Source organism: Acomys minous (genome assembly GCF_964271855.1).
Source record: "Acomys minous genome assembly, chromosome: 5".
Taxonomy (NCBI): domain Eukaryota; kingdom Metazoa; phylum Chordata; class Mammalia; order Rodentia; family Muridae; genus Acomys; species Acomys minous.
The window spans coordinates 76,704,899-76,730,796 of NC_140494.1; the positions used below are offsets into that span (position 1 = coordinate 76,704,899).

Below are 25,898 nucleotides of genomic sequence, written 5' to 3' on the forward strand. Positions count from 1 at the left end.
TTCAGAATTGATAAACTGATTAAGTATTGAATACCAAGATAAGCAGCTTATTGTAATTATAATTCCTATCCCAGAGTTAAGGTAAAGTTAGCTGCCACTCATCTGTGAAGTGTCCTTTCCAGCACTCTGTAGCTCCTGAAGTAGCTACATGTTTTCTATGTAGCAGTTGATTCTCTCCTGGATCATCTCATCATCGGTTTACTCATTTCCTGTCCCTGCATTCATTTCCCCAGCATCCCTTGGTCTCTAGCAATGCCCTGACAGTACCCTCTAGACCCACAGATACAGTTTATAACACCACTTCCTGCCACAGGTCACACCCCCCCTGTGTGCATTTCTTCCATGGTAGACCTTGTTTCTGGATTTCTTACAATTTTCTGCCTTTTAAATTGTCTTTCACGTTGGTGGACTGTGTGGGTTGGGAGTTTACTGACCAGGGCATCTGGAAAGGAGAAGTGGTGAAACTCCAAGGGCCGGGCCTATTGCCCAGTGCTGAAAAGCTTGCACAGCAGGCAAAAGGCCCTGGATTTGAGCTCCAGTGTTCAAAAATAGTTTATAAATTAAAAATAGAAATAAAGAGCTGGAGAGTTGGCTCAACAGTTATGGGCACCCTGCTTGTTACTCCTGCAGAGTTCCAGAGTTCAGTTCACAGCACCAAAACAAGCAGGTTAAAACTACCTGTCACTCCAGCTCAGAGGCCCTCAGCCCTCTTTCTGGCCTTTGAAGGCACCTATACACACATAAATACACACACACAAACACCATACCATACCATACCATACCATAAATACACACACTGATCACACTGATAAATTTTTTTAATCTTAAAAACTAAAATATTGCTGGGAGGTGGCGGTGCACGCCTTTAATCCCAGCACTCAGAAGGCAGAGGCAGGCAGATCTGTGAGTTAAAGGCTAGCCTGGTCTACATAGTGAGTTCTGGGGCAGCCAGGGCTACACAGAGAAACCCTGTCTCAAACAACAACAACAACAGCAATAATAATAATAATAATAATAATAATAATAATAATAATAATAATAATATAAAACCGTCAGAGAAGTCATAGCCCATTTGAGGTAATAAGTAGAAAGAGAAAGGAAGGAAGGAAGTAAAGAAGAAAGGGAGAAAGGAAAGAAAAAAGTCTCAAAACACTATTTATCATATATCTAGGATAGGCATTGTGGTGTTGTATGTTCATTGCTGCAGAGTACACAAAACAGCAGAGGAGGAAGCCATCCTCACTCACCATATGTGCCCTGTCATGCTCTGAGTCATTCCTAAGAAAGCAGAGTAGTTGTTTCCCCTAACAAAGGCTTCAAGAACAGAGTAGCTTGCTGGGTTACTTAAAGCCACACAGTAAGCAAATAACATGGCTGGAATGTGGATATGTGTTTGTCCCGTTTTGACCATTGTAGCTCACAGCCAAAGGCCTGTAAGTATCACAGCCCTCAAGCTAGCTCAGGCATGGCCTTAATGCAGAGTCAAATAATTGCTAATTTATTACTCCCTTTGGTTCCTCTGTGTGTGTGTGTGTGTGTGTGTGTGTGTGTGTGTGTGTGTGTGTGTGTGTGCCTGTGCAGGTACCTATGCATTTGTATGTACATGTAAATATGTACATATGTGTGTTTCTGTGTGCATATGTATGTGTGTGAACATATGAATATATGTATATTTGTCTGTATGTGTGTGTGCACATGTGTCTTTCACTTTGGCTAATGCAGTGACCACTCTCTGTCAAATTTCTATATCATATTTTTCCATGAAGTTCTGGACCCAAATTATTTCCAAAAGGGACTTCAGTTTTTAATGTTCCCCAACCCTCTGTCTCTCAGGTATTAGTTGCAGCTTATGCTGGTCATAACTGGAAAGTGTGTTTCTGGTTTTACCCTTCTTCCTGGGAGATTGTGGGTTCTGTCTCAGTCTCTGCCTGTCAGTTAGTTCATTTACTGGCACTGCGCATATGTCGCTCCTGCGTCTGAGGCACTCAGGGTTACTGATGAGGACCTGGCTGAGCAGGAAGAGTGCAGCCTGGCTCTGAGCAGGCTCCCATTCTTTGGAGTCTGAACTGATACGCTTCTTGGAAGCAATGGAGAACAGCACACAGAAAAGAAACATAAGGATTTAAACACAGATGAAAGAAGATGGGGCCCTCAACTGAGGTGTTAAAAGGCTTAGTGGAGGGTCTAATGGGCCAGCAAGTTTCGCCCCGTGAATCCACTCGTGCAGTGCAGTTGAAGCCGTCTCGATCTCTTTCTCACCTGTCCCCTTTCTATCACACTTCCCACTAAGCTCCGGAAGGAGACAGTTTGCTGTGCACACTCTTAGCTTTTAGGCAATGTCTTCCACAGTGTCCTGGCTACTCTTCCCGAATTGCCTCAAAGGTGGAACTCTTTGTACCTGCCCTCCCAACAGCCTTTGCTTTGAAGTACATTCTTTCCTTTCCTTTTGTTTTGTTTTGTTGGTTGTTGGTTGGTTGGTTTTTTTTGAGACAGGGTTTCTCTGTGTAGCCCTGGCTGTCCTAGAACTAGTTCTGTAGGCCAGGGGAGCCTTGAACTCAGAGATCTGTCTGGCTCTTCTGGCATTAAAGGCTCATTCTTAACTAGATTCTCTGGTGCACTTTGTGCCTTCTTTTACTGTAGGAACCATTTAAAGGGAGCCTTCTGGGTCCTCAGACTAGCCCTATGTGGAATATATTAACTCATAGGACCATAACACATTTAGAGTGCCAACTGTGCTTTCTAGAATATTCAATGCTTAAAGATTTTTTTCAGTGTACATTGATTGATTCAAGTACCTTATTGGAGACAGTAACTCAGTCTCTTTGGTGCAATGGAGATGTCTAGAATAGGAAGAAATATGAACCCCAGATATGTACAGAACACTCTGGATGCCACAGGGCAGGGACACCTATGTCAGTCACCCCACATCACCTTTATGGAAAGGGGAGCATGCCTAGTATTGGAGACTGCTTTTTTATTGTGTTTGTTGATACGAAGGGATCTGGAGCCATCCACACTATTTCAATAGTCTATAAGAAAAAAGGGCACAGTGCCCAGCCACCCGGCCCAACAGCATCCCATGCTGGACTCAACTCCACACCAAGCCTGGAAGACCATGCACCGCATATCTGAATATAGTCAACCAAACCCACTCACTTATGAGAAAGCAGCAGTCATCCCACAACCAAGATGGCACTGGAGAGGCATTGCCCAGTATGTAGGTGCAACTGGAACTCAGCATATGTAAGGGCAGAGCAAAGGCAGGGGCCAGAAAGACAGAGCAAAAAAAAACAGGAAAGAGAGATCCCAAGGGAGAAATGAAGGGAAAATTAGGCCAAAAACTACATTTCTAATCAACTGTTCCTCTGCTTACAGATACTTTATAAGGCAGTTGTAGCCCTGGCAACAAACATCCCATCACCATTTCCAGACACAGAGCAGCTCAGCCATTCCCACAAGGGGCTCCCTTTCTTTGTTCTTTAGGTTACATCCAATGATTTTGAGTAGAGAGAAATAAGAGGGCCCAGATCCTCTCTTGTTAAATTCTGCCACTTTTTTTCCCCTGAATGTTTGAAAGGGGGCCACGTCTAAATGGACATGAACTCAACATGGATTCCATGGCCCAAAGGCCAGGCCCCCGTGGAGCAGTTTCGATGAGTAAGTGCTGCCAAGAGTTACTTATGCAGCCCAGCAGTGAGTGAGGACAGGGCTAGCATGGCTCTCTCTCCTCATCCTCGGAGTTGCAGATGACTGAAGACCCCTCTACGGCCCATCTTGAGTATGTGAGAACCTTGCCAGGCTGTTCCTTGGGGTGTGAGGGCAGCCCTGAATTCCATGGGAATGCAACTCTTTGCCAAATTAGGATGCCGAGGTTTCCCTCAGGGATCGCAGCCCAGGGAAAGTGGAGGAAGTGTCTGTGAGAAGCTAAGCAGGCATCTCCAAGACCTGGCTCAGCCCCCGCCCTGCCCCCTCTCTCTCCTTCCCTACCTCCGTCTCTGTGTGTGAGTGTGTGTGTGTGTGTGTGTGTGTGTGTGTGTGTGTGTGTGTAAGACATAAGACATTATACCATTTTCCAAGTTGAGTAATGCACAGGCATACACGCGCGCACGCACGCACGCATGCAGACATGCACATCCCCCTAATATTATTTGCATGGAATCAATGTACAATTTACAGGCAGAAAATAGGAAATCAACTAAGAAAGAGACTAGTGTGGCTGTGGTGACTGGTGTCTCGGCACGCCTTATGAGGTGCACACAGTTTCTACCCATGTCTTTCGCTCTGATTATTCTCCCCAAGACTCAGCCCAGCGGGTATTTATGTCAAGATTCTGAAGGTAGACGTGGTCTCACAAGCCGAGCTGGCCTTTCTCATCAGTCAGGAGAATTAACCCATGAATCCCATGGGAGGTGCTCCATCTCTGAACACCAGTTAGCGCGAGTAGAGACATTTTTCACCTTGACTATTGTAGCAGACACATTGATCCTTCTGCTCTCAGTCACAAACCTCATTCACTGTTACAGTAATAAGAAAAAAAGAGAGAGAGAGAGAGAGAGAGAGAGAACACAGGGGAAACCCTCCTCACTTGTCAGGGTTCCCCGTAAACATCACTTCCCTCAGGAAGCCAGTCAGACAGACCCACCCGCAGCGGACTTCCCCCACTCAGCTCTTCTCACTCACGCCATCATCTCTTTCAGAATGATCTTCCTTCCTTCAGCCACATCCCTCAGTCCCCAGCACATTCCCTAGCACTTTGCAGGCACTTAAATATGTGTTCAATAATTGATGGAGGCCTGAGCACTTGTGTCTGGACCTAGAGGATACTAAAATGAACAAGACCGAGTCCCCACCCTGTCTGAGTGAGTGACAGGTGGATGATGGGAAGGCGTTCCTCACTTTGCCGAACTTTGCAACGCCTGTATGTACAGCCTCCTTAAGGGGCAAGAAAAGAGAAAGCTGAATTCTCAGCACTTCGGTGACAAAACGGGAGCCACACCAGCTGCTTGTCTGGCTCTTCCATTCTGCAAATAGGAAATAGAATCCTAATACCTGGGGTTTTCTACTGACATCAGGACCAACACTAACTAACTAACAGCTAACACAGAATCAATACTTCGAGGCTAAGGTTTCACCTCTGTGAAGAGTGTAGCAAGAGAAACAGGAAGTAGCATCAATATCTTCTCGGGAAACATGTTTGTCAACATGTAAAGCTACAAATCTAAATTTCAAAACTGAATGCAAGTCCATAGTTGGCTTTGAAGTAAAGGGTGAAATTAAGAGCCAGGCTCAGAGGCCTGGTTGCTCCTTTCATTGTTGTTACCACTGCTGGTGGCCCTGCCTATCAGTGTTCCTCTCTATTAACCACCCCCACAGAGGAGTAATCAAAAGCAAACTTGCTCCTCGTACTCCGTAGCCCCTGTGCGTCTGGGGGCATTATTTATTGAACACCTTTAGTGTGCTTGGCTGACAGACAGTGGGAAGGAAGTGAGAGCTCTTCCCCAGGGGCCGTGATTCAATTAGAGGCCATTTAGAAAGATCACATGAAAGCTCACACGGAGGAATCCAGTGTGAGCAGCTGTTGGGAGATCTTTATCGCACTGGACATCGGTGGCTCTGCAGAGTGGTCTGTCTCCCTGCACTAAACACAGACAGAAAGATGGAGGCCAGCCAGCTGTGGTGGTGCATGCTCATGGTCCCTGCATTCAGGAGGCTGAGACAGGACTCTTTCAAGGACGGTTTGGACTACAGTCACAGCCAGACTCAAGGGAAAGGAGGCGAAAGAGAGCTGGAAAGATGGCTTATTACACCTAAAGAGAGCCTGGGTTCTGTTCCAGCACTCGCATCATGTGACTCATGGTGCCAAGACTCTAGTTCTAAGAGATCTGACACCTCCTTCTGGCTTCTGTAGGTGCCTGCACACACATGATGCACACGCATACACATTAAAGATAAACAGTCATGGAAGTGGGGATGCATGTAGTATATAGAATGGCAGATGGAGTCAGTTGAAAGGTTAATGACCTGAGGTGACCTTGAAGCTGCCATTGTGACCTTCATGGGAAGAACACATAATAATCTCCCCAAGGACAGAGTCTGTTAAAGAGGTAGATCATTTTTCTCAATTTTGAAAAACACACCTTGCCTTGGGTTTATTTGTAAAAACAGCATAGGACACTGGTCATCTTCAAATAGTGTGTAGGTAGGTGTGTCACAACAGTCCATCTGTCCTCACATTGGTAGAAGCCTTTTCTCTGGGGCCTTCACAGGGGCCTGGGCACCTTTAGGAGCCTGAGCTGGGGCTGAATCCTGGGCCTTAGCTGGAGCTGCAGCCTGTGCCTTGGTTTGAACCTTGGGCTTTGGTTGGCAGAGCCTACGACCCTTGGCCATGTAGCTTCAAATCCGCTTTCCAGGCTTGGGATGGGCGATGAAAGCAAGGGCTGAGTTTGCGGCTGGGGCCCTTTGGCATCTTGGGCTAAACAGCCTTAGGCTTCACAAGGGCTTTAATGGCCTCTGCACGGCACTCATTGTCTTTGGGTTGTTTGCCTGCATCTTCTTCAGGCCTTTCTTGTTGTCCTTCTTGTCAAATTGCATGTTCCTCAGGAACTTGGGGTCGACCCCTTAAGAGATTCATGTCTTTGTGACCGGGGTTTCTTTATGCCATGTCTGTGCCATTTGAGGGACTGTTTGTGTGTGGTGTGGCTCCTGAACTTGGCCATTTCTGCACAGTAACCTGAAGCTCAGAGCACCATTTGTCTCAAGTTCTGTTCTTTGAGAGAAATCACATTTTGAAATGTCAATTACAACTGTCATGTGACCAATTTTTAAAAAAAAAAACATGCAAACACGAGAATTTTATGAAAAGGAAGCAGCCTACATGTAGTTCCTGCAAACTCTTGGCTTGGCAGCCCAGGGGAGAGGGAGTGCTAGTCATGTGACACTACGTTTTGAAAGTCTGACCTTCCCCCAGAACGGATGGCTTCAGTGTCATTGACTACCTGGGTGACCCATTAAGCTGTTTGCCACTTTGCCTCAACTTCTCTAAATGTGCAGTAAAATAGGTGATGAAACACACATTTCTGCTTCATCATAGGGGAGTTATATTTCATTTTTGTAGGTAAACATAATAAAAATCAAAACAGCTACTGCCTATTCACACTGCCACTTCAGGGAAAATATACTTGCTAGCATTATTTTTAATGAGAACATAGCCATAGAATAAGTGATGGCCTTTAAAAGTGAGTCACTTCAACCATGTGTTAGGTTCATTACCGGAACCTAGTGCTGCTCAGCCCTTTTTAGCACACGGAAGCATGGAAACAGGCCTGCAGAACACTCTGAGATCACGTGGCCTATATGGCTCGTCCACCTGGGCTGTTATAGGCATAGTTACCACAGCTACCAGCTAAGTAATCAAAACAATAAGCTTTTTGGAAAACAAGGCTGAATCGATGTGTTTTTCCCAGAACACAGAAGTACAAGACTTACAGTACAAAGAATACAACACAATTCACTTAACTTACTCAGTATTGTGACAATATTAATGCTGTACTCAGATTTCATTGTGTAGATTAAACACCCAGTCTGTTCCTCAAGATTATACTTAGTTTCCATAATAGTTTTTTTTTAAGTCCTCACAGATTGGAGATAAAATATGGAAATTTATGGTTATCAATATTTTGAGCCAAATCCTAAGAGAAGAGGTTTGGACCGGGGTCTAGAAGTACTTAACTGAAATGGAGCCACCGAGAGACAAGTTTAATCTTGGAGACACATGTGAGAGGGGAAGAAGTGGAGCTGAGCGTGCTGGAGGCTTTCAGCTTTGCCTCCTTGTCCCCTTAGGCTGTGCAGCTCCAAGGCCGCCGCTTCAAACACACTCACTTTGTCTTCACATGGGACTGCTGCTCCCTAGTTTCACAATGAGGCAGGGCTCGTGGAAAGCACGCTTCCCTTGGGTCCCCTTCCTTTCTTCCTTATTGTATACACCCCTGGCTCCTGGAGTACAAGTAGCTTATTCAGAGATGTAAATGCTCAAATGTGAGCTCAGAACTTCAGAGCTAATCTGAATCATGGAGGTCTTCCCCAGCCCAAAAAAAAAAAAAAAATCATTGCTCCCTCTTAACATACGTCACATAAGTCATGTCACTTGCAGACAACTTGAGTAGAGCTGTGATCCGATTTCCAGGTCTGTGATGGCCCCTCTCACATGTGTAGTGAACCTCTAGAATTTGGACATCAGCAACTGCACAGACTGACAAGGCTATGTGAGAATCAAGCAGCTAAGATGCGCCCCGAAGCAAGCTCCAACTGCACAGAGCTGTGGCCCCTGCTTTGTAGCTAGAATTGTCCTTGGCACATAGGCTGAACAATAGTGGTGCAAATTGGGAATTGCAAAACCCAGCAAAGAATTGAGAAATTCTGTAACTACTTGACATCCCCTCCCCTCCCCCCCCCCGCCTTTAATTAGTTCAAGATTGAAGAAATTAATACAACTCAGTGTTCCACAAAATCTTATCATCTAAGTTGGCTTTCTAAAATTCTCAGTTTGTGTATACCTATTGAGGATGTGGTTGGTATCCAGCAGGCCAGAGAAGTGGATCGAGGACTCCCCACTTAGAGTCTGCTGATGAAATTAGAGGAAACTGCCTTGAGGGATAATTTTTCTATAGCTGTGATTGGTCAGATGTACTGCCTTGGCCAGTGGCTGTACACCATGGTGGACTCTCCTAACATCCTAATAAACAGGAGAAGCTGCAGAGAAACAAACAAATGGGGAGAAACGGGCATGGAGGAGATGAAATTTGGTGCCCAGGAAATCGAAAGGGTTGAGTAAAATCCAGTGTGCGTAAATATCCACACGACTTTTCAGTACATCAGAGCACAAGACGTAAAATGCACAGCATCAAAATCAGAATCCCACAAGCATCCCACAACCTTCCTTCCCACTTGAGAATCCTAGTGTTGCGTGTAACTGCCCCTAGCCCTCAGCACAGCCTGGCGGTCCTGGAACATGTAATTTGAAAATCTCCCCCATGGGGCTGGAGAAATGGCTCAGTAGTTAAGAGCACTGCCTGTTCTTCCAAAGGACCCGGGTTCAATTCCCAGCACCCACATGGCAGCTCACAACTGTCTGTAACTCCAAAATTTGACACCCACACACCAACGCACATAAATTAAAATTAAATAAAATATTTTTTTAAAAAAGTGAAAAGCTCCCCCAGCAGTGGGAAGAGCCCCAGCCACCATTGCAAGCTGGCCTAAGACTCTGACTGGTCATGCACCAAGGTCTACAGAGGTCTGCACACCTGCATTCGCATAGTACCGGACCTCTGCACATCAGTTCATTCTTGACCTAGGTCTCACCACCTAGTCAAAAGAGTGGGCCCCAAACACTCTCAGGTACCAGTGTCTATGCTGGCAAAACCAGCCCCTCTCTGACCATTGCTCTTCCTGCTGAATCACCCTATGCAGACTTGATGTGCTAAAATTCGCCATGAGGAACCTCCCTGTCCCCAGGGTGCCCTGCTAACGACTTAGTTGCAGCTGACTCTACTATTCTGAACACATGGCTAAATACCTGACTATGAATTAGGGGTTCAACTCAAGCTTCTACCCATGCTTTCCGTTGGAGAGGCTTCTGAGCCCTCACGTGTATGGCTGAAATGAAGGTTGCAGGTACATGCAGAAGCAATTAACAACAGATTGACCAGTGATGACAAAGGTAAGCAAAAAAGTCACAAACCGTCATGATCCAGCCCCTCTGAAGGTAAAAGATAAAATGTATCTTGCCCTTTGCACTGAGCTTACCCTGTGTGTATACCACAGCTGCAAGATAAATCTATAATCTAAAATCAATCAGCTATTACTGATCTAAGCAGTGTGACATTTTTTTCTAGGCAGGGTCTGAGTGTGTAGCCCAGGCTCACTCAGATGGTGCTGTCTTGATGAACCTCCTGAGTTACATGATTTTACTGAATTTATCATGAGTTTATATCTCCTAAAGTAGAAGTAGCATTTCTCTAAAATTTTCTCTGCTTATTTAATTGAAGAATAGAGATACCTCAAATAAATATCTGCCTTTAAAAAGTTTTTTTATATTTTAATAAACTTTATTTTTTTTAAAAACTTGCAAATAAATAAAAACATCACACACCAAAATTAGCTGGATCCAAAGTCTATAAAACTTAATGAACTTATATACAGTTCAAATTGGCCTTCAAAACATAAACTGTAAAGCTCATTAAATTTCAGTATTAATATGTTATGCAGTTGCCCACCACTGAAACAAACAAAAATCCATGACTGAATTAGAACTAAAAATGTTTAGCTTTGTTTCTTCTTTCAAAAGAGTAGACTCTTCATATCTACTGCCTGCATTCAAAATCAGATCATAAAATATATTTTGAGAAAAAGAGATCACATAAATAAAGAGAAAAGAGGAGAGAGGGAGGAGTGGGAGAGGAAAGGTGGGCTGAATTGGTCAGCGTCTTTTCAGATTGGGATCAGCACTCTTTATCCTTCTCCAGCAGGCACTTTTTGTGTGCCAGAGCTTAGCATTGTCACTGTAGGGCGGGTGCCAGGACAGGGACTGTCACAGACCACCTTGACTCCGTCTTTGAAAAGTCAGCGCTTCTAGAACATCAAAGAAAATACATCCAGGTCAATTACTGTTGAAGAGAAAGTCATCAAGGAAAAAAAACATCTTCCTGCCAGTGGCTGAATGAGAGTTCTTGTAAAAGCAGCTAATGTAATCGAGAACAAAACGTTTCCTACGTGAGGTGATGTGTGCATTACCATTATGAGTCAGGGTACTTGCATAATTAAGTAGTAACACTTCTGTTGACATTTCACTATATCTAGGACAAAACTTGTTGAGCCAGAAATGTCAGTAGGTGAAAAGTTTTTTTTTTTTTTTTTTTTGGTTTTGATTTTGTTTTCAATGTCTAACTTTGATAGTATTTTCTTCCTAAAACTAACCCTTTCTTAGGGGAAATTTTTTGTACATTTGGCTTTGCTTATAGGCAGGTTTGATTCCTCCATTACCCTCAAGGCAGCAAAGTAGGAAAAATGTTAAAAATTCTGTGAAGGTCATGAGAGCCTTTAAAGCATTGACTTGAGGCCATGAATTTGCAAAATGTGGATTTGACATTGTTCTTGGGGGATATATAAGTAACGTGGGATTGAAATGAAACCTAAGACATGAGCACAATTATCAGCATGTACCTTCTCAGTAGACAGCCTCATTAATGTGACTGCTGATCAAAGACCTCCATAGACCCGAAGAAATACACATACATTTCCTCTCTTTCCTTGGGCTCTTTTTGAAGCAGTTTTCATATTCTACATTTGTTTACTAGCGAGAGATTTAAAGGGTGCTTTAAAAACACAACAAGAATGGCTGGTTAGGCAGCTCAGGAAGTAGAGCAAGCGTGAAGACCTGAGTTCAAATGCACAACCCACATGAAAGCTGGACAGAGTAGCCCCAGTCCTCTAGTGGAAAGGAGGAGACAGGAACCCCCAGAATCTCTCATCTTATCCAGACTAGTCTGTGAATTCCCTCCCCCATCTCTGTCTCTCTCTGTCTGTCTGTCTGTCTGTCTGTCTGTCTGTCTGTCTCTCTCTCTCTCTCTCTCTCTCTCTCTCTCTCTCTTTCTGTCTCTCTCTCTCTCTCTCTCTCTCTCTCTCTCTCTCTCTCTCTCTCTCTCTCTCTCTTACACACACACACACACACACACACAGTCCATCCCCCAACTCACCTTCCACTGTGCTCCCTGATCCCTGACCTCTGACCTCTATCCTCCAGCCATGGACACCTTCCCAGAGTGCACCAAGTATATGTCCAACTCAGAGCCTGTGCAGATCCTCTCCTTTCTGAGCCACCTTATCATCTTTATCTACGTTAATTCTGTTCCATAGCTCTTACCACCTTTAAGCATGCTGCTCACCAGTGGTTTTGCTCATGCTAATTTGCCCTTGGTAGACTTCCTCCTTAAGGATACTCATTAATACAAACCTAGGAACTAAGATGATTTTTGGCAGATAGCTAATGATTGATTAATATTCATTGAATAAATGCAAGATTTTTCACCCTCCTCTTTATCTAATAGAATCCATTCCCAGAGGTCTGGTCTCAGTACTTTGTGGAATCTTGACCCAATTGAGTTCAACTCTTATCTGAGGAACTATCATTATGTCTCTCACCAATAGGAGCACGCACTGTGTCTACAGATGAGTCACTCTAAATAAGATGCATTCTTGTTCAGTCTATTTAAACATCATGTTCTTCCGTCTGCTTTCCCAAACTCACCTGGACCACCGCAAGCAGAGGTTACTCTCAGGGACTTGTTTGAAGATTCACACGCAGGAGCTTCTGTCCCTCCCTTGAGCTCAGCCTTGTGCTTTCAGGGCAGCTTTGTGCGCCAGTCTCAGTGATATTTCAATACACAGTGCACAGAGACTGGATGTACATGCTCGTTACCACAAGACTGATGACCAACAGCAAGGTCTAGGCAAGGTCTAGAACAAGCCAGGCATAGGCATGGCTGAGGAGGAGACCCAATATTTCCTGTGAGCCAACTCTTCTTCAAAGCAGGGTCACTGGGCTCGCTCTCCCTCAAGCTCGTCACAATGGGAGGGTGACGAGTTTACTCTTGGTGGCTGGCCCTTGTCTTTGGGTGGGTTTCCAATCTTGTTATTCTTTGGGAAAGGCTAGGGAGGAAGAAGAGAGTGCAAGCAGAAGTCATGGTTAGTCAAGGGCCACGCTAACCAACTTGCCTTTTGTATCTGGGCCAAACGCAGACACAAGTAGCCAATTCTGGGTCTCCACCTGTGTCAGCTCTGCAGACAGACAGACTTTGGTTCAAATTCTGGCTTTGTCAGTCTCTAGCTAAGTGGTTGTCATCAAAAGCATCTAGATTCCAGAACTCGCCACTGTAAAATTACAATCACATGTGGTAATTATGCAGCTTAAGCGATGCCTTTTCTGTTAGGTAGTTGCCGACGCTCCTGGCACACAGCAGTTCACAATGAATGGCAATGTGCCCGAATCACTCAGGACCTGGATCCCCTTCATAGATACTGGTGCAATGCATCATGGTTCTTTATGACAATTGTCTCTATGTTGTCAGGTGGAGAATTTGAGGGAATGAAGAACAGCAGATCAAAGGCTCTTCACCTCACTTTCTTTCCTAAGTGTGGGCACCTGTGTGGATGTGAGAGCAAAGGAGAAACTCAGGCTACTATATACAAGGCCTGACACAGACGTGTATTATGAAAGCTACCATGCTTTTCCCAGCCTTAGCCTGAGAATTAATACCAGTTACTATCCTGGGTGTATACTTGATAAAGCCAGGACAATTTTCTTGGTAACTTTCTTGGTGTTTAATATTTAAATATCATAAGGAACTAAGGAGGTGGCTCTGTCTGTAAATTTTTTATTGAATATACATGTGGACCTGCATGAACCCCTAGGACCCCAAAACCCACTTTTAAAAGCCAAATGGGAGTGGAACACACCTGTAATCCCCATGCCATGGAGGTGCAGACAGGAGGAGCCATCCCTGGGGCTTGCTGCCCAGCCCAGGCTAGCCAGATCCAAATCTGTGAGTTCTGAGCTCAGAAGCAGACCTTGCCTCAAAGGGAAGGTGGGGAGTAATTGAGGAAGACACCTGATGTCAGCCTATGGCCTCCACATGCATGCAACACACCCTTATACACATGTTCACCAGTTTTTAAAAATGTGATTAGGCGTTTAAAAGCTATCAGGCATGTAATGGCATTTCCCAGCTCCCCGTGTCTAAAGACAGATGCTTTAGGTTACACAAACAGCTGTTTCCTGTCCACTGTGACACAAAGCACGCCTTCTAGTTTTTTAAAAGACCATGGTCTCCGTAGAAATGGTGGCTTCGTGCTTTAAGACATGAATTCTGATCATTCCTAAACTCTGGACGTTGGTCTACACTTAGAACTCAACTGAAGTGATAAACTGTGGCGGGGTGTATAAAAGGCACTGGATGACGTGTGGGCGAATCAGCAGGTTCTAAGACTACATAGTTTTTAAACCCAAGGGAACATTCACCTTTTTTCGGGCACTGTCTCAAGTACTGTACCTTCTTAATTCATTTAATACACACACACACACACACACACACACACACACACACACACACACACTTTTTTTTTAGAGAAGGTACTATCAGACACACTGAGGGACAGGGAGGATAATTCAGTGGCACAAAAATCCTGCACTGAGCAGGTGTGGATCTCACAGTCTGGCGATATTGCTTTCTACAAGCATAATTGTGAATTTGATGATATACAAAAGAGGAAATTGATCTTGAGGAGGCCAGAGTTTTTCCCACAGCACTAGCTACAAAGGCAGACAAAGGGCCTGACTTAGATGACATCATACATCCAAAGCCTGGGCCCTCTAAATGTCTGCTCTGTGACTAAGTACGACAGTGTTCAGACAACCCAGCAGAGTAGATCATACCCACCTCTCGCCTGGTATCCCTCCCCATGAGTTCTGAAGGACTATTAGAAGCACTCTTTTCTAAACCGTGCCTTCTAGAGTAGGCCTGACCAGTGTGCAAATTATTTTCTAGACTGGACTTCATCAGTGGCTGTTTATGCTGTCATCCATCTGTCTATGAGCATAGACAGCCTGTTACAAAATGACCCAAATAATTATATATATGTATATATATATATGTATGTATATATATGTGTGTGTATATATATATATTTATATATATATATGTGTGTGTGTGTAGTTATATGTGTGTAATTATACATATACATATATACATAGCCTGTGTACACATGCATGCTCACATATGTGAGGATGTGTGTTCACATGTTTGGAAGCCGGGGACAATCCTCTGGAACTAACTGCCTCTTTGTGACAAGATCTCTCACCGAAATCCTAATTCAGGTTCTTTGGTTTCCAAACACTCTAGCAGCGAGCTTTCTCCCCAGCCCTATATAATGACAGAGTGCCTGTTGTCACAGTTGGATTCCTTGCTGTGAACCCAGCTCCATATTGAGCCAGTCAAAGCCCTGGAAGCTTTTGGTAAAAGATACGAAAAGCGGGGAAGGGGACTGAGACAGCCTTTAGAGACATCTATTGATTGACGTTAGGAGTCATTCTAATTACAGGAACTCAAAACAAATACAGTTTGAAGGGCACTCATACATTGAGAGAAGCCACAATATTTTGTTTTATTAGAGTTTGATTGTTGTTGTTGCTGCTGCTGTTTTTATTGTTTGTTTGTTTGTTTGTTTGTTTGTTTGAAGTCAGGCTTTCTCTATGTAGCCCTGAGTATACTGAAACTCACTCTGTAGGCCTGGCTGGCCTCGAACTCAGAGATCTATCTGCCTTTGCTTCCTAGGTGCTGGGATTGAAGGTGTGCACCACCATAACCTAGCTTGTTTTTTCTTGATTGAATAGCTTACTTAACAAATTATGAGATTCCAAAAAAGCCATAGGCTTTGAAATGACACTAGACCCAAATCCATCATTTTGATTAGGTAACATGGATAAATCTTTATTTGTAAACAGGAATAATGGGCTGTATAACAGGTCAAAAACCACTGTGAAGATTCTGTGGTATCGATGCTCATAAAGCAGCCAGTCTCTTGGCCGAGGCAGAGCTAGCACAAGGTCCATGTGGTTACTGTTATAGCAATGTTCATTCATATGCTGGAAAAAATGTATTGCATTCTTCTCTGGAAGCCAGGCATCCAGGCTTCAAGCTGTTGGCCCTGTAGGTATTAAAAGGCAAAGACAGCCCTGACTTCCCAGAACGTGCACTTAATCAGAGAATACAGACAGGAACGGTAATAAAACACGAAGGGTAAGTTGTGAGAGAGGAAATGTCAGAAACATCAGAAAGGATGGGGTGCATTACCATAAGGACCAAGACAGGGGGTCCCTGAAGATTGGGAGCCCTGAGAAGTGCCAGTGACAGGCAGGAGTAGAGATGAGCAGATAGGGGGGGGGCCTGAGCCAGAACACAGCATGGACCAGGCTCAGAAGGGGACCTGGAATGTTCTGGTGGGGAGAGATGAGTGAGATGTGGAAGATGGACAGAGAGAGATGGGCTCAGAGTGGGAGCATTTGCGGAACACTTTGTATGAAATAAGTTTGGAGGTCCCCCCCCCAAAGTTACTGGGAAGTTGCTGAAAGGCATTCTGCTGGGATCAGGTTGGGGGAGGCAGCAAAATTGTGTTTGGCTTCCATGCAATTTTGATGAATAAGACACCATCCTTAGCATTAAGACAGTTATCATCTTAAGAAAAAGAAGATGAAGGGTTGGAGGAAGGGGCAACCAAGACAAACATACAGGAAAGAAGACCACAAAGAAAAATGCTCTCGGGTACAAAGTCATGGGTGAGAATTTTACAAAGGAAATGAGCCCACGCAGCTGGTACACCACTTAGATCTAGGTTTCCTATGGGCATGGTCCAGCTAAGAGAGCCTGGACACTGTATGTAGATTTGCCAGCATACTCAGAAAGGACTCCCAACTTAATGGTAACTAGAGGCCATGTTTCCCTCCCTCCAGTCACTGCCTGCTTCAGAATTCCTTTGAGAGAAATTCCTGCCACCCTGTCACAGCCCCTAAAATCCATGTTCTGCAAGTTTCAAATTATTTCCATGTGCTGTTCCCTTCTGCGTCTCTGCAAGGTCATTTCCACCGGCTGTGTTTGAGAGTACGCAGAGCAGCGATGCCTCCGCCCCCTCCAAGGGTGAACTTTTTACCTGGGCTTCCCTGCCGCATCTGGATGCTTACTGAAAAGCTAAAACAGCACAGGAAATACTACCTCATCCCCATGGCATTAGTAGTTAAAATCTCCTAGTGTCTGCGCAATGTGCCTTCGGCTACTTATAAAGGCCATATCACAGCACAGCACGCCTCTGTCCCCTTTAAGCCGTTATGTGTGCTGCAAGCTGGCCCTGCTCCGGCCCCTCCCTAAACTTTTGCTCAGTTTTACCCTACTTTGTTAAAGTAAAGGCCATAGATGCAGAAGAAACTTTCTGAAACTATGATTAGTTGGCCACCTCCCTTTTGAATGGAAGTTTTCCTCTAAATAATGCTGAAAGTGGAATTTTTCATTTCCTGCTTTGTTGGTCCTTGCTGAGGGTGAACACCTGCATCACCTTACTGGGAACTGGGAATGTGACAGGTTTTCAGTAATGGAGACCCGTGCTGATTGACGGCACCATTGTTTGGGGGGCACGTTCTGGCTCTGCTGTTTTCAGTTAGCACTATTATTTATCACTAGGAGAGACCAGTTAGTTAATCAGAAAGGGCTCAGTCTGCCTTCAGGATGCTCCTCTACTGCTCCAAGCAACACAAGAGCAGACAGGCTGAGACAAACAGTGCTAGAACAAGCGAAGAGATCTGGACTTCCTCTTTTTTGTATTACACTTAATTAATTAGGAATCATTTGAAATGTTTTAACACAGCAAAGGGGTGAAAAGAAAAACAGGAAAAAAATTAAAGAAAAAATGTTTTTGTTTAAAATGGAAATATCTTGTCTGAAGGATTTTTTTTTAATTCTGAATTTCCACCTGCGAAGCAAGTGGCCTTAGTTCCCCTATCTCGCCCCACTCACACCCTAACCTCCTGACATTCTGACATCGCAGCTGGCCAATAGCAGACACCTAGGTTTTCTATTTGAATGATACCTCCAGCATGGAATTGTGTTTATACTATTGTATTCTCCTGTAGGAGACATTTTCAGAAAAGAGAGCTTGCACGGCACAGCTTGCCTGCCCATACTCATAGTTAAAAAAAAAAAAAAGGAACTCTGCCCTTTACCCAGCTGTTGAAATTTATTCAGAAAACCAGAGTAGAAGAACAGCCGAAGCATACAACTCCGTTACACACGGCTAATAATGATAATAGTCATCACTGTGTTTTTACAAGCTGGGGCGGGGCTGTTCCAGATGAGTGCTTGCAAAGGAATTGGTCACGTGTTCTTAGAGAAAACTCTGAGATCGAGTGCTTCATGTTTGAGACTCATCAGAGACACACAGGGCCCCGCTGCCTCTTCATCTCTCGAACACATAGCTACACGTATGTATCTCCACGGTAGAGTGACTGGGGAGTCAAGAGAGGGGGCGTTCGAGCGCAACCTCACTGGATGACAGAACCATTAGACTAGCTGTGCTCTCTGTTTCTCTTTTCGTGAGAGCAAATTCTAGGGGCCTAGAGAGACGGCTTGAGGGGTGAGAATGCTTGGCATGCCAACATCAGAGTCCCAGTTCAGATACTCAGGACCCGCACAAAAGGCCTGGCGTGTCCTCATGTGCCTGTGACCACAGTGCTGGAGTCAGGCGAGACAGGACAATCAGTGATGTTAGCTGAAAACAGTGAGCTGCAGGCTCAACGAAGTAGCTCTCTCAGGAGACTAAGGCAAGAACAATGGAGGAGGACTCCTTGGCTCTTCTCCTAGCCTTTTACACGCACGTGTGCATGGACACACGTGCACGGGTACACAAAGTAAAAATATTTTTTTAAAAAAGAAGCAATTTCTGTTTTTCAATAAACAACTGCATTGTTTGCTGGGCTACAGCTTTGTCAGTCAGTGTCTTGAAAAAAAAATAGCTTCCCTTGATCCCAGCCACTAGACAACCACCCAAAAAGTGAAAACTCAGCCTCGACTTTAGGTGGCTTTATTAACAAAGAGCCCTGGCTTTCTCCCAAGGAGTATCAACACTGACTGTGGTACTGTAGTTTTCTGAGGGCCCTGGGCTCTAATGAATCACAGCCCACTGATACCAAGGCACTCTCAGGTCTCATTTTACGTTCATTAGGTTGTTTTTTGTTTGTGTGTGTGTTTGTTTGTTTGTTTCCTTTGAATTGGGGGACTTTGGACCAGCATTGTTCCTAGTTAAAAAGTCATAAAATGATAGTGTGGGTGATTTTGTCCAGGACAAGAATGTAAACCAAGCAAATTCCTTTCAAAAATCAGGGCATACAATCTAAACGACCCGGATCTTCTGGTAGAGGTGTAGGAACCAAACTTTGTAGGTGGAGTCAGCCACATTAAATAACAGAAAATAGCTTTCAAGTCATGTGAATCCTACGCACAGCAGCGGCATGGCTGGCTCATCGTCCTGAAAGTTTACTCGCTTTTTCCAAAAAACTTTAATGGCTTGTTTTGTCTACGTAGCAGCATGCCAGGAAATTTAGTCACGCGTTGACTCGGTTATTGCACGTCTGAAAGTGCCCTTGTTGTGGTGGGATCATTTACAAAACCGTTATAACCTTCAGCCCATTGATTCTTACCTGGCTTCAGCAGGCCCGCTCACGGCTTCCACCTGCCGAGTGCCCCAGGAAGCTCTCTGTTCCCATGAGCCTCTGCTCTGTGTCCTGCTTTGTGTGAAGTACTTCCCCACCCTCCCGACTTAGCCCCTCCCATCGCCAGCCGTCATTCTTCATCCTCTCCCACAGCAGAGTTAGATGTTTGACCCCTGCCCCGCCCTGTCACCTTCCGGCAGACTCCTGTGTTAGTGTGTAATACACTAGCCTTACTTGTGGCTTCCCCTGTCTTTCCACAGACCTAGCTCTGTGATGTGCAGATTTGGGGACCACTATTGTTGTTTTTTTGTTTTGTTGTTTACAGTGATGGGACCTTTCATGGCCCAATTGTATGCAACCCAAGGACCTAAGATGCTGGACACTTTGCCATCAACAACTGACTTTGGACAGTGGCTCTGAGTCGGCTGTCTTACACCAATGGAAAGTAAAGACGCAGAAAGGGCTGCATTAAGAGTCATTATACAAAAGGTGGAAATCTGAACAAAATAAGAGAAGCGCTTGTGTGGGACAATCTTTCAAGAGACAAAAAAGCTTTTGAATTTCCTTTGTCTGGGGACGTTACAGGGCAAAGGCGGAAACTGGACAAAAGCTGAGGTCATCTCAATGACTGGTTCATTCTCTAGGCTGCAATGGGTTGTGCCAAAGGAGGCCTGTAGGCTGTAGGCACGCCCCTCAGCCCAGCTAGGAGGAAGATCACGTGATGTGCGCCCAATCAGGTTGGTTGAAGTCCATTTCTGAATTGGGCTTTGGTGACTGCTGGCCTCTATTATCCACTAGACTGTAGAGACTGGGTAGGCTTGCCTTCTCCAGCCTTGCAGGTATTTCCTATGACATTAAGATGGCTGCCATCTCAGTCTGTGCTCTATTCCTAAAATGAGACAGACTCGTTGGAAACCATCCTTACTGAGAACTTAGTCTATTAGAATAACTGCATGAGAAGCAGGGTATTAAGAGCAAGAGTCTATAACAAGCAATAGTGCCCTGCATGTGTTTCCCTAGGGGCTGGTCTCATGGGAACCAGCCTGTCATCACTGGCCTCACTCTTTTGAGTCTGTCTGTCTCTTCCCAGGCTAACTTGACTGTCTCAAAGTGAGATGCAGGCCTCTCTCTCTCTCTCTCTCTCTCTCTCTCTCTCTCTCTCTCTCTCTCTCTCTGTCTCATCTGCAGGCCTGGCCTCCCTGTTCTTCCCTGACATTCACCCTCACTGCAGCATATGTGGGCCACTTGTGGTTTTCACTTTGGGTCCTTTTCTCTTACTGCTCCACATGAGCTGACCCTGCTGTGACCTGGCTCCTTCCTTATTGTCAACGTTGAAGTCCTTGATGACCAGGGAAATATCTATCCTTCCACTGACTCCTGACAAATGTTATTAAAATGTCTGAGGTTGAGTAGGACTACCTAGCTTGGTGTTTATTTCATAGTATGGGTCTGGTTTTGCTTTCTCTGACATTACCACTCACTATAAGCTATACACAGGGATTATGAAAATAAGAGCTTTAAAACATCTGAACCACGTTGGAAAATGGACAAGGAATGAGCTAAAATCCATACTCAACAGTTTTTATCTGCTTCACCACAATCATGCAACTTTCATTGTATAACCTAGTGCTATTGCCAGGAACATGTTAGGATGAGTAGGAAATTCACCCACCTATTTCTGTCACATCGAACAAAATTGTCATCTACAGCAGTTATATGACTTGGGGGAGGGGCGGACAAGAGAAAAATGACTCTTTAGGCAGGGCCCCAGTAACAGACTAAAGAGATGTTTCTGCCTCCGTCTAGCATGGAGACCCTGTGAGTTTGCTAGTGTTGTTCGCAGGAGCATGAATGATGTGTCTGCATGGTGAAAGGCTGCTGGATAGCAGCTCCCTACTTGGCTTCGAGGGTGAGTGTATCCTCCTCTGCCTTCACTTGCTGCATACACAACCTGGGGCAGGACTTTGTGAGTCTTGTGACTTTTCTAATTAGCTACCCTGGTCTTAAGTGTCTCCTTCTTTCCTCCAGAAAGGAGTGTTAGTTTATAGGACATAGCCACATGTGGGTATGTGGAGTGGGCAACAAAGTCAAGCTAAGATCCCCAGCTCCCTAGTTACTAACTGACTTGAACTCCTGTTGCCTCAGGGCATCCTCTAACATGAGCTAGTGGCATCTGCTTCTCTGGGCTATTATTGTAAGGAACATGTGCAGCCCTGTTATGTGAAGGGTTGTACTGGCGCTGGCACTGTATATCAGAGCTGGCTTGCCGCACTATAACTCTGAAGACTGGCAGACACATTCTAGCAGATAGCTATGAACATAACGGATTCCCCTTTAATAAGACGCCCCTCAGAGGCAGTCCATAGCTCTTGTTAACAGTTGTCTGGATGTAGCTGGCCTTCTTTTTGCTTCCTACTCTGGGGTTACGATGGAAGGCCCTCAGCTGAAGCTGATGGCAGCCCAAGGAACTTTGCTCAGAGGCTTGCCCACATCCTCGTCCTCCCTCCATCAGCCTAAGTTCAAAAGTAATCACAAGAAATCATGGATTTTTTTGTCCCCAAGCCCACCCATTACAGTGCTGGAAACTGTACCCACATTCTTTCTTGAAAGCATGCTTGCTCTGACACACATCCGAGACAATATTCAATCAATGAATCTCCCAGTGCAGTGTCTCAGTCGGCTGATGAGAAGAACTGGGGAAGGTTTGCCCTAAGAAAGAAAGACCCAGGCTCAGTAGTGTTAACTGCCTGACATTAAAAAGAGGAACCTGCACAGTCTGACATAAGACCATGCCGTTTACCCCCATGGAGCCAACAGCTCGTGGTCAGCTGCTGCCACCGCACTTAGAAGATAAGGAAAGTGGCGTGCTTGCTGTGACCGTGGGAAACAGTTCCAAAATACTGCCTAAGAGCAACTGTAAAGCTGGTGGGCCCTGTTAAACATCTTTCAGGAGCACTGGCAGTCATACCGCCAACTTTTTAAGGAGCAAGGGCTCTTAGGTCCGTTTGCCACATCTTGATGAAAGCTCAGGACTATGAGGTCACTGGATCTAGGTGGAGACATGGATAGCTATTTGGATGGATGAGTGAGTGGACTGCAAACTGAATAGACCAGTAGTAGGAAGACGAATGAATGGTAACAAGGTCGTTTTGACTTAACTTGCACCCAGAAGGAATCTAAGGGACTTGAGAGAGGTCCTGAAACAGACAGGAAGTCACATCAAGAGTGTTAGCTTCAAAGAGAAAATTTCAAGTAATTCATTTACAAGGTGAGGGCCATAAATCAATTGGTAGAGTGCCTGCCCAGCATGCCTGGGCCAGCATCATATATATGGGGCTTGTTAGCCTACAATACCTACTCTTAGGAAGTGGAGGCAGGAGAATTATAAGTACAAGGCCATCCTCAGTGACATAGGGAGTTTGAGGCCAGCCTGGGCTACACGAGACCCTGTCTCAAAAGAAAAATCATAAATTTGAGGGATGAAGAAACAGACATAATTTAAGACAGTAGAGAGATGCTGAGACCAGGCATAAGCATATATCTGAATTGGGTATTCAAATTATGAAAGAAAGCAAGGAACAAGTTCTAGCATCGTTCCTGACACCTGGGCGGCCGCTGCCAATCTTGAACCAGTGTGATTCATTTCTCTCAAGTGTAAGCTCTGTGTGTGTGTGTGTGTGTGTGTGTGTGTGAGAGAGAGAGAGAGAGAGAGAGAGAGAGAGAGAGAGAGAGAGAGAGAGAGAGACAGAGACAGAGACAGAGAGAGGGAGAGAAAGAGAGAGACTCTATTTGGTTCTGTAAAGTCCCTCCAACAGACTACAGGTGTCTAAGAGGATAAACCCATTTCTCTGAGTGTCTGGCGCACAACAGAACCCTGAAGGTGTAGACCCATACACCAAATAGCACGTTTCATCTCAGGACACTTGCTGGGGGATATCTCAGAGCACTGCAGGAGAAGCAGCTTGTCCATAACTTTTTTTTTGAATGGAAAGCTTTGTGCCTCCCACACGTATGACTTGGCACGTTGTGAATGGTAGCCTACACATGCACCAATGAGAACAGAAAGATAATTAAATCTGAGGTGGGAATAAAGTAGGTTTGTGAATGAACAAAGGAAATGTGCTTCTCCAGAAGCCAAGATATCAAAGGCACGTTTTATTGGTTCTGTACACACTCAGCCGTTAGTATGTGGCTGCTTTAAATGTTCTAAGTAACGCACTTCTGGGCTTTGACTATGGCTGAGGTAGGAGACATCAGGTAGCTCAATCTCAGAAAGGCCCGTGGACCCCGCTGCAGATATAAAAGCAAACCGTCAAAATTCACTTTGTTTCCAAGCTAACATTAAGACACAGCATATTAATTTCCGGGGCTTTGGCTTCCACACCAGAGTTTCTATTTTATTCTCAGAAGACAGCCATAAAAACGAGAGGCCCAAAGGATTCTGAGATACTCTTATGTGGAGTGCCTTCCCCACAGTTCCATTTGACTAGCCAGCACCAGCTCCCACTTCTCCACGCTCCTCCCACTTCTCCACGCTCCTCCCACTTCTCCACACTCCTCCCACTTCTCCACGCTCCTCCCACTTCTCCACACTCCTCCCACTTCTCCACACTCCTCCCACTTCTCCATGCTCCTCCCACTTCTCCACACTCCTCCCACTTCTCCACGCTCCTCCCACTTCTCCACGCTCCTCCCACTTCTCCACGCTCCTCCCACTTCTCCACACTCCTCCCACTTCTCCACACTCCTCCCACTTCTCCACACTCCTCCCACTTCTCCACGCTCCTCCCAATTCCCCATACTCCTCCCCCGCCTCCATTCTAAAGTCTCACTCATACATGAGTGTGAAGAGAATGCCCGGTCACAAGAATATGGAAAGCAAAACAACTTTTTGCTCCCACCCTTTTATGTGACCAGGATGGAAACTGATGTCCAGAGATATAAAAGTGATTCATAGAAAGTCACACAGCAAGCCACACAGCCTCTCACCTCTAACACCTGCTTTCTGGCAATGCAAAACACGGGTACCGAGTATTAAACAAAAAGCCATACTGCTGTTCCTTTTCCCTTTTAACAAATGAGCCATTTTCACCTTTTCATTTCGTGGCCTTTGTCTTGTCAGCATCTTTCAGGGAAATGACGTACTGCAACGTCCTTAGCAGAAGTGGTCCTTTCAGTGAGCCTATGTCTCCTTTGGAGGTTGACTCCAATTCACAAGACACCTCCCGAGAATCGATGGTTTCCAAGTCGGCTGTTTAAATCATGTTCAGCGCTTGGCTACATGGGCTGCTCCTTTGTCTCTGTCTCTGCCTCAGTCCCCTTTTTCTTTGTGCTTGACACAAAAGGATGGGAGCCCTGGCTCATCTGGGTCTGGATCAGTGTATTCATGTGCAAGCTTTACAAAGCTACAGAGCAAAGGTGTCATTAAACATTAGAAGTCATTCAATCACATCCCACATCCGTCTCCTCGCACAAAGTGAGAAGGAAAAGCTCTAGAAGGCATCTGTCATTAGAGCTGTGTCCTTGCTTTTTCCAGGGGCTGTGAGCTGGAGCTACCTCTTTTTTTTTTTTTTAATAGATTTTTATGTTATGCTTTCTTAGCCTGTCCCTCCTTTCTGGAAGGTTTGAGATTAACACCACAGCTCACTCAGCCAATAAGACTCAGCTCTTATGTCATACTGAAGGAAAACAACTGAAAGTGCTGCTTGTTGCCTGTTTCAGGGCATGTGTCAGGATTTATTCTGGTTATATTTCCCTTTCAAATCACTGAAGTCCTTTCCACAGGCCTGGGCTGAGAATAGTTCTCACCAAGCAGGAGCCACATTGTCTACCCTCAAAGTTCCAGAAGCTTTTTCTAGGTAGTGAGTGTAGAACTCAGTGAAGAGAGAGGCTTCTGTGCGTCTATTTCCTGCTGGCCGTAACATGTCAATGGAATTTTTTGAGTTTTGGAGCTGATGCCATCTGCTGGATATTTACGATACTACAACGCAAAATTTATAGGGCCAGAAAGCCTAACAACAAATAGTCTGATAGCTAATTTAAATAAATACTATTTCTGTGGCCCCAGGAAGATTACAAACTCTCCAACCTTCTGTTAGGAGTATTAATATTTGGAGTTTGTTTTTCTGGTTACAATAAAACGTTTCTTTTCTATTTGTGCTCAGTGGTATAGATCCGTGAACTTGTCATTTCCTTTGCAGGCATGAGACCACAGGTAAGATCATTGCTCCTCTTATAAGAAAGAACAACTTTGTAAAGATGCACTCGGGGGCTTGAAGCAATAGAGAAAATGAGGAGAGAGAGCAGAGAATGGGAGAATAGCATTAGGTGCACGTAAAGGGCAGACATGGCATTGAAACCACATGTAAAACATCAACATGCTTCTTCCTCTGAGGGATCCCTTCCTGAGACTTGAATTCTGCTTAACACCCCAAACTCTCCACACTGCTCGCTTATTAGGTAGCCACGTAGAATAGCCTTCGTAGGCCTGTCTTAGAATCTTCTATTATAGTCATATTGGCTGGAACACCTGTTAAGGCTCGACCCAGCCTTGGGTTTCCTTAGCTGGCCAAATAAATCATTTCATATTTTG

General features: G+C 44.9%; 1 protein-coding gene and 1 pseudogene across 3 annotated transcripts in view; one reads left to right on the forward strand and one right to left on the reverse strand.

The window, feature by feature from the left end:
- Positions 1–25,898, forward strand: part of MAML2 (mastermind like transcriptional coactivator 2) — a 321,954-nt gene that overhangs the window by 237,013 nt on the left and 59,043 nt on the right. The window lies entirely within an intron of this gene.
- On the reverse strand, positions 4,218–6,716 carry LOC311598496 (large ribosomal subunit protein eL29-like; annotated as a pseudogene). The gene has a single exon. The product of its transcript is annotated as a large ribosomal subunit protein eL29-like (transcript).